The following is an 8,286-nucleotide window of genomic DNA, read 5'->3' as shown; positions in this document are numbered from 1 at the left end:
TCCCAGAAGCAACGGAGAAGGGAAAAAGGGAAAGATGTTAGTGATGACAGGTTTAAGAGACTAGTAGGAATGTTCTTCTGAATGTATCTGAGCAGAAGAGTGTGTGCATAGATAAATAGCCTTCAACAAATAGCAAACAGCAGTGACTATAATAGCACTGTCTGTGTTGTGTCTCTGCCCTAGGCGAGCTGGCTTATTTCATTTCTTCCGACATCATTCAGAAATTGCCGGAGTGATTTCCCACAGTCAGCCCTCACTGGCCCTCTCCTCACTACAAAGGGGAGATGAGAGAGAGAGAGACAAAGAGACAAATGGATTAGCTGTGCTGGGAAAGTTAAGCACACACTGGGCTGGAATTTCATTTTCGCTGAATTAGACACTACCGCACAGCATGGATTTCCCAGCCACTCGCCTTTAATAACGCCAAGTAAATAAAACACTGCCATGATTATTTTTTTCCCTGGTGTTTGTTCTTGGGTGAAAAATCTCTCTGCCTTTATTGCACTCTTTCTCACTCCCTTTGTCCCTCTCTTTCTCCCCATATCTGTCTCCCTCTTCATTCCAGAAATTTCTGTTCAGTTTTGTTTATTGCTCTGTGATACTGTTAACTGAGGGGATTGATTTGGGGCACAAAATAAAGTTAAAATGAGAATTAAGTCCCTAGGGGACATCTCCAGAGATTATCTGGTTTATCACTCTTCTAGCTTCTGGGAGGACTGGGAGCAAGTCAAGTTCCAGAGGTTTTGACCAGCTGATCTGTAGTCAAGTATCTATAGAGAACCAGCATGGTCTAGTGGATAGATCAGGGATCTCAGAGTCAGAAGAACCAATTTCTAATCCCGGCTCCATCACTTGTCTGCTGGGTGGCCTTGGGCAAGTCATTTAACTTTTCTGGGCCTCAGTTTCATCATCTGCAAAATGGAGATTCAATATCTGTTCTTCCTCCTACTTAGACTGTGTGCCCCATGTGGGACTTGATTATCTTGAATCTACCCAAGCACTAAGTTTTCTAGACTTTAAGCTTGTTGTGGGCAAGGAATGTGTCTGCCAACTCTATTGTATTGTACTCTCCCAAGTGCTTTGTACAGTGCTTTGCATATAGTAAGTGCTCAATAAATACCATTGATTGATATACTGCTTGACATATAGTAAGCATTTAATAAATACTATCATTGATAACAACAATAAAAATAATCCCATTAGGAACATAACAACCTGTTTATATAAAGATAGCGTTCTGCCTTTCTAGCTGCTTGTCTTCCCTAGTTCCCATCTATTCACTTTTGGAAAGGACTCTGTTAAAGTGCTCAATGTGACCCTGGAGTCTAGATCTCTCTCTCTCTCTCTCTCTCTCTCTCTCTCTCTCTCTCTCTCTCTCTCTCTCTCTCTCTCTCTCTCTCACACACACACACACACACATTTAATCTCTCCCTATATACCACCCATTTCCTTGGATAATTTCCTCTTCACTGCCCTCTGCATTGTTATTAACATTAGAATGCCAGCAAGTAAAACATATTCAAATATTTGAAAGAATACATCGATGATGATGGCATTTGTTAAACGCTTGCTATGTGCCAAGCACTGTTCTAAGCACTGGGGTAGATACAAGGTAATGTTGCTACCTACATGGACACTGTCGATTCTATGCAAACATATTCTCAAGAATAATAATAATAACAATGCTTACTATGTGCCAAGTACTGTTTTAAGCGCTAAGGTAGATACAAGGTCATCAGGTTGTCCCATGTGGGGCTTACAGTCTTAATCCCCATTTTACAGATGAGGTAACTGAGGCACAGAGAAGTGAAGTGACTTGCCCAAGGCCACACAGCTGACAAGTGGTGGAGCCGGGATTAGAACCCACGTCCTCTGACTCCCAAGCCACTTGCCACTAAGCCATGCTGCTTCTCTAATAATAAACTCTCCAATAATAATTATCTCCATTAATAATGATGATGACTGTGATGTTTGCTAATCACTTACTCTATGCCCAGCACTGTACTAAATGCAAGGATAGATGCAAGAAACTCAGGTCAAAAACAGTTCCTGCCCCACATTATAATAACTGTGGTATTTGTTAAGTGCTTACTGTGTACCAGGCGCTGTACTAAGCACTGGGGTGAATACAAGCAAATTGGGATGGACACAGTCCCTGCCCCACATGAGGCTCAGAGTCTCAATCTCCATTTTACAGATGAGGTAATTCAGGCACAGAGAAGTGAAGTGACTTGCCCAAAGTCACACAACAGACAATTGGCAGAGCCAGGAATAGACCCCATGACCTTCTGACTCTCAGGCCCATGTTCTAACCACTATACAATGTTGCTTCTCACATGGAAGGTCACACAGCAAAGCAAGTGGTGGAGCCAGAATTAGAGCCCAGGACCTCTGACTTCCAGGCCATGATCTTTCCACTAATAATGATAATAATAATAATAATAATAATTTTGGTATTTGTTAAGTGCTTACTATGTGCAAAGCACTGTTCTAAGTGCTGGGGAGGATACAAGGTGAACAGGTTATCACATGTGGGGCTCACAATCTTAATCCCCCATTTTACAGACGAGGTAACTGAGGCACAGAGAAGTTAAGTGACTTGCCCAAAGTCACACAGCTGACAAGCAGCAGAGCAGGCCATGATTCACCGAGTGTAGCCCTGTAGATATTTTCAGGAAAACTACCTTCCTGCTTAAATGTTCATTAGGCCCTCCTGTGAGCATTACTAGAGCTCACCTCCTCCAGGAGGCCTTCCCAGACTGAGCCCCCTCCTTCCTCTCCTCCTCCTCCCCCTCTCTATCTCCCCCGCCTTACCTCTTTCCCTTCCCCACCGCACCTGTATATATGTTTGTATGTATTTATTACTCTATTTATTTATTTTACTTGTACATATCTATTCTATTTATTTTATTTTGTGAAGATGTTTTGTTTTGTTCGCTGTCTCCCCCTTCTAGACTGTAAGCCCACTGTTGGGTAGGGACCATCTCTATATATTGCCAACTTGTATTTCCCAAGCGCTTAGTACAGTGCTCTGCACACAGTAAGCGCTCAATAAATATGACTGATTGATTTACTTATGCCACCCTGCTTTGCCTTTTAAACTATGATACCCAGATCTCCTCTTGCTCCCAATATCACTAAACTGGGGGGCTCTGATGTCCCCCAACACCCGGGAGAGGTAATCCACTTTGCCCCCTGAAACGGATCATAAAAATCAACGAATGGTGCTTACTGAGTGCTTTCCACGTGTAGAACACTGTACTAAATGCTTGGGAGACTACAACAGAGTTGGTGAACACATTCCCTTCCCACTACAAGCTTATGGTCTAGAGGATAATCATCCAGTCCTTGGATTCACGTAGCTCAGAGACATTTGGTCTGATACATTTCCCTTCTCTCCCTCACTGACACAAATTTCTGTGAAAATCTACCAAAAAGGGGATAAAGCAATAAAGTAGTGATTTTTCAAATCCTTGTTCATCCAACCCTGATTTCTTCCAGACTGTGGATCTTCATCTTTCAGGCAGATGCCACAGTAGCCTCCTAAGTTTTGGCAAATAATACCAAGGCTCCCAACCAATCACCACACAATTAGTGCTCAATAAATACCACTGATTGATTGCTGTAGCTGTTGCAGCTGCTGTCTTTGACCTCGGATTCTAACCTTGTTTTCCTAGTACTGGAATTTTGAGGTCACTGTGGTTGGACTGCACAAAGTTACCCAGTTCAGATCATCTTCTCCAAAGTGGCTAAACCAAGAAATCATATTTTCTGAGCATTTACTGTGTGCACAGAACTGAACTAAGCCCTTGGGAGAATACAATACCACAGAGTTGGTAAACACGTTCCCTGCCCATAATGAGCTTACAGTCTAACTCTCTGGTTGTGAAACTCCATCACTGGGCTGATAGACCAAGTGAAGACTTATCAGTTCTGTGCGACCTTGGCCACCTTGGTAAACTTGGCTTCTGTTTGGGGTAAGAAGAGACAGAGGATGAAGGAAAATATAGAATGTGAGTGTTCTTTCATCAGAACACAACATGCACAATATGCAGCCAGTTCTGCTGTGACACATGCTGCTGCCCGGATTATCTTTGTCCAGAAACGCTCTGGACATATTACTCCCCTCCTCAAAAACCTCCAATGGCTACCGATCAATCTGCGCATCAGGCAGAAACTCCTCACCCTGGGCTTCAAGGCTCTCCATCACCTCGCCCCCTCCTACCTCACCTCCCTTCTCTCCTTCTACTGCCCAGCCCGCACCCTCCGCTCCTCCACCACTAATCTCCTCACAGTACCTCGCTCTCGCCTGTCCCACCATCGACCCCCGGCCCACGTCATCCCCCGGGCCTGGAATGCCCTCCCTCTGCCCATCCGCCAAGCTAGCTCTCTTCCTCCCTTCAAGGCCCTGCTGAGAGCTCACCTCCTCCAGGAGGCCTTCCCAGACTGAGCCCCTTCTTTCCTCTCCCCCTCGTCCCCCTCTCCATCCCCCTGTCTTACCTCCTTCCCTTCCCCACAGCACCTGTATATATGTATATATGGTTGTACATATTTATTACTCTATTTATTTATTTATTTATTTATTTTACTTGTACATTTCTATCCTACTTATTTTATTTTGTTGGTATGTTTGGTTCTGTTCTCTGTCTCCCCCTTTTAGACTGTGAGCCCACTGTTGGGTAGGGACTGTCTCTATGTGATGCCAATTTGTACTTCCCAAGCGCTTAGTACAGTGCTCTGCACATAGTAAGCGCTCAATAAATACGATTGATTGATTGATTGATTGATTGATTACACCATTTGGATACAACATGAAGGAAGAATTAGGGAACATTCTTCTCATAACATGAGTCTCGTCTGGTCCAACACAACTCTGTGTTGGTAAAAGCCAATTCTGTGTAGGAGAAAGTGGTTGCGTTCATTCGCGTAGTAGCAATTCTTCTTCCCAGCCTCTGCCTCATTCTCCCTGTACAGTTCTTTGTGTTTTCGTAACTTTGCAGTATTTAATAGGGTAAATTTAGTGAGTGGCAGAGGTATAAAACCATTCTACTAGTAGCTTGCCATAACAATAAAATAGGAATTTGTATTCAAAAAGTCAGTCATATTTGTATCTTCAAACCATCTACCCACTAAAAGATGAATTCCTTTTGAATAAATAACTGCTATAACATGACTTTCCCATAACAGAAAGTTCTTCTAAAATGCAAGGGTTTTGTTCCTTTGTGTTTTAGAAGAACTCCCCTAAAATATAAAAGTGATTTTATTTTGCCTCTCTGTGCCTCGATCTTATCTCTCTCATTATCAACAACTCGCTCTTCACATTAGGCGGGCCATTGCTCTCCCCACTTTCATAGCCCAAGCACATCTCTTCCAGGAAACCCTCCCTGACTAATCTCTTTATCTCCTCACCGTTTCCCTTCCTACTGAACACCTATGCACTTGAATCCTCACCCTATAATCAATCTATCAGTGATATTTAATGAGCACTTATTCTGTGTTTCAGCACTTTGTGACTCAGCCCCGCCCTTCCCCTGCCCAGCATTTTTGTGAATATCTTTATTCTCAATTGCTTTCCCTACCTGTAATTTATTTTAATGTCTGCCTCCCCGTTTAGATTGCAATCACCTCGACTGTAGGGCTCATGTCTATTTGGAAAGAGCACGGGCTTGGGAGTCAGAGGTCATGGGTTCTAATCTCAGCTCTGCCACATGTCTGCTGTGTGACCTTGGGTGAGTCACTTAACCTGATCACCTTGTAACCTCCCCAGAGCTTAGAACAGTGTTTTGCACATAGTAAGCACTTAATAAGTGCCATTATTATTATTATTATTATTATTATTATTATTCTCTGAGCCTCAGTTACCTCATCTGCAAAATGGGGATTAAGACTGTGAGCCCCACGTGGGACAACCTTGTCATCTTGTATCCCCCCAGTGCTTAGAACAGTGCTTCACACATAGTAAGTGCTTAACAAATGCCATCATCATTATTATTATTATTATATTGTACCCAGTGCTTAGTTCAGGGCTCTGCTCAGAGAAAGTGTTCAATAAGTACTTCAATTAACTACCTAGGTTTGGTGTTGGATTTGGCAGAGATGGTGTTCCTATTTTTTGTTTATTTACCCTGATGGCATGGGTCTGTGAGTCAGAAGGACCTAAATTCTAATCCTGGCTCCACCAGGTGTCTGCTGTGTGACCTTGGGCAAGTCACTTAACTTCTGTGGGCCTCAGTTACCTTATCTGTAAAATGGGGATTAAGACTGTGAGCCCTGTATGGGACAGGGACTGTGTCCAACCTGATCTGCTCGTATCCACCCCAGCTCTTAGAACATGGCACATATTGAGTGCTTAAAAATTACCACAATTATTATTAGTATTGTCATTGTCATCATCATTATTGCTACCAAGTAAGCAAAAAGAGTGGGAAAGAGACAGTGGTGTGTTTGCTATCATATCAATCAATCAATTGTATTTATTGAGTGCTTACAGAGTGCAGTACACTATGCTAAGCACTTAGGAGAGTTGGTAGGCACATTCTCTATCCACAAGAAGCTGTCCTCCCTCCCCTTTAGGTCGAGGGACTGAGTCTGACCTGATTATCTTGCATCTACCTTCCTCCTAGTGCAGTGCATTAAATACCACTAACAAACCAAAATACAATAAAGGAGAAAAGAGAAAGAGGAATGGTTGTAATGATTCCTGGATATCTCCCAGGAAAGGGTTGAGAATATAGACAAAGAAAGGAAGGGACACAACTGATTGGACCGTTGGTCTTCTGACCCATCCCTCTGGGCTTCATTAAGTGCTTCCAGCTAGAGCCAATGTGGTGGAGAGACGGGGAGGGGCCTGGTCTGGAACATGCTGCCTTCTATTTGTCTTCCGAATCTTCACGTGGTCCTTTGTAATCAGGTCTGTCAGCTCTGTGATGTTGGGAAACTGCCCCTCCAGGTAGAACAAATGTTGTTTTATTTGGTGCATGGAAATTTTGTTAAATAAATCATAGATTCATAGTGGCATAGGAAATTAAAAACTAGGTCTGCCTGGAAGGTTAGACATATTGTACTTCAAATAAGCGGGAGCACACTTTGCAATTCAAAAGAAATATGCTGGGTTGTGGGTAGGCACAGCTGTTAATATATATATTTTTTTCTACTTCTATCAGAAAGGTGGTGGACTTGAATGCCGATGGGGTCTGTACTTATCTGCCTCCTCTGAAAACAGCATTGTCTAGTGGAAATAGCCCAGGCATGGGAGTCAGAGGATTTGGGTTCTAATCCAGGCTCTGCCACTTGTCTGTGTGTGACCTTGGACAAGTCTCTAATCTGTGCCTCAGTTTCCTCAACTGTAAAATGGGGACTCAATGCCTGTCCCCCCCCTCCACTTAGACTGAGGGATAAGTTCATTGTCTGACCTAATTCTCCCCCAGTGCTTAAAACAGTGCTTGACTCATAGTAAGCTCTTAACAAATACCATTAAAAAAAATCCCAATGCTTTCCTTGCTCATTCATTCAGTTGTATTTATTGAGCACTTACTGTGTGGAACCCCTCTCAGAGTCACACCTGGAGAGTTTCCAGTACTCTACCAGTCTCAGCTGTGGGAGGGAGAGTCAAGCAGACACATACCCATCCCATTCCTAGCTTGGCTAGTGGCTAGTGAGTGGAAGGCAGTCTGCTACAAGTCAAAACTCACCCATGCTGGGCAGCAGCGGCAGGGTAGAGAGTCAAGGGCGGACACTCAAGTTTACTGTGAGGAAGGAGGTAATGGTAAACGACTTCCATATTTTTACCAAGAAAACTCTGTGAATCTACTACCAGAACAATTGCAGATGGAGAGCAGGGTGTCCTGGGAGAGATGTGTCCGTGGTGTTGCTATGGGTTGGAAACAATTCAGCATCATAAGACAAGACAAGACTGTGTGTAAAGCACTCTATTAAGAGCTTAATGCTGTGTTCAGTGCACAGAGGAGCCCCAGAGTGGGGGAAAGCCAAATTGAGTGAGATGGGAAATGTCCCATGACAAACTGGCTTGGGTAGCCAGATTGCTCTGGACTACCAGAGAAGTTGACTCTCACGATGACCATTTGTTCTGTTCAAACACCTCCAAGTCCAAACGCTATTATATAATATTTCAGAATAAATTTCCAGCTTGGTATGTTAATTCCCTCTCGGCTCTTTGAGGCCATGGGGATGGCAAGAACCCAGATACATGAAAGTCACAAAACTTTAGGATTGCTAATAGCATGATTGTCTCTAGTCAACTATATTCTTTGGATGAGGGTGAGTTTT

General features: G+C 43.4%; 1 non-coding gene across 1 annotated transcript; it reads left to right on the top strand.

Moving 5' to 3' along the window:
- The first annotated feature begins 7,543 nt into the window (after window positions 1-7,543).
- LOC119931040 lies at window positions 7,544-7,681 on the top strand. The gene has a single exon (XR_005451909.1). It is a non-coding gene; the product is annotated as a small nucleolar RNA SNORA7 (small nucleolar RNA).
- Window positions 7,682-8,286: the final 605 nt, after the last annotated feature.

This window comes from Tachyglossus aculeatus, chromosome 7 (genome assembly GCF_015852505.1).
Source record: "Tachyglossus aculeatus isolate mTacAcu1 chromosome 7, mTacAcu1.pri, whole genome shotgun sequence".
Taxonomy (NCBI): Eukaryota; Metazoa; Chordata; class Mammalia; order Monotremata; family Tachyglossidae; genus Tachyglossus; species Tachyglossus aculeatus.
This window is presented reverse-complemented; position numbering and strand designations above follow the sequence as displayed.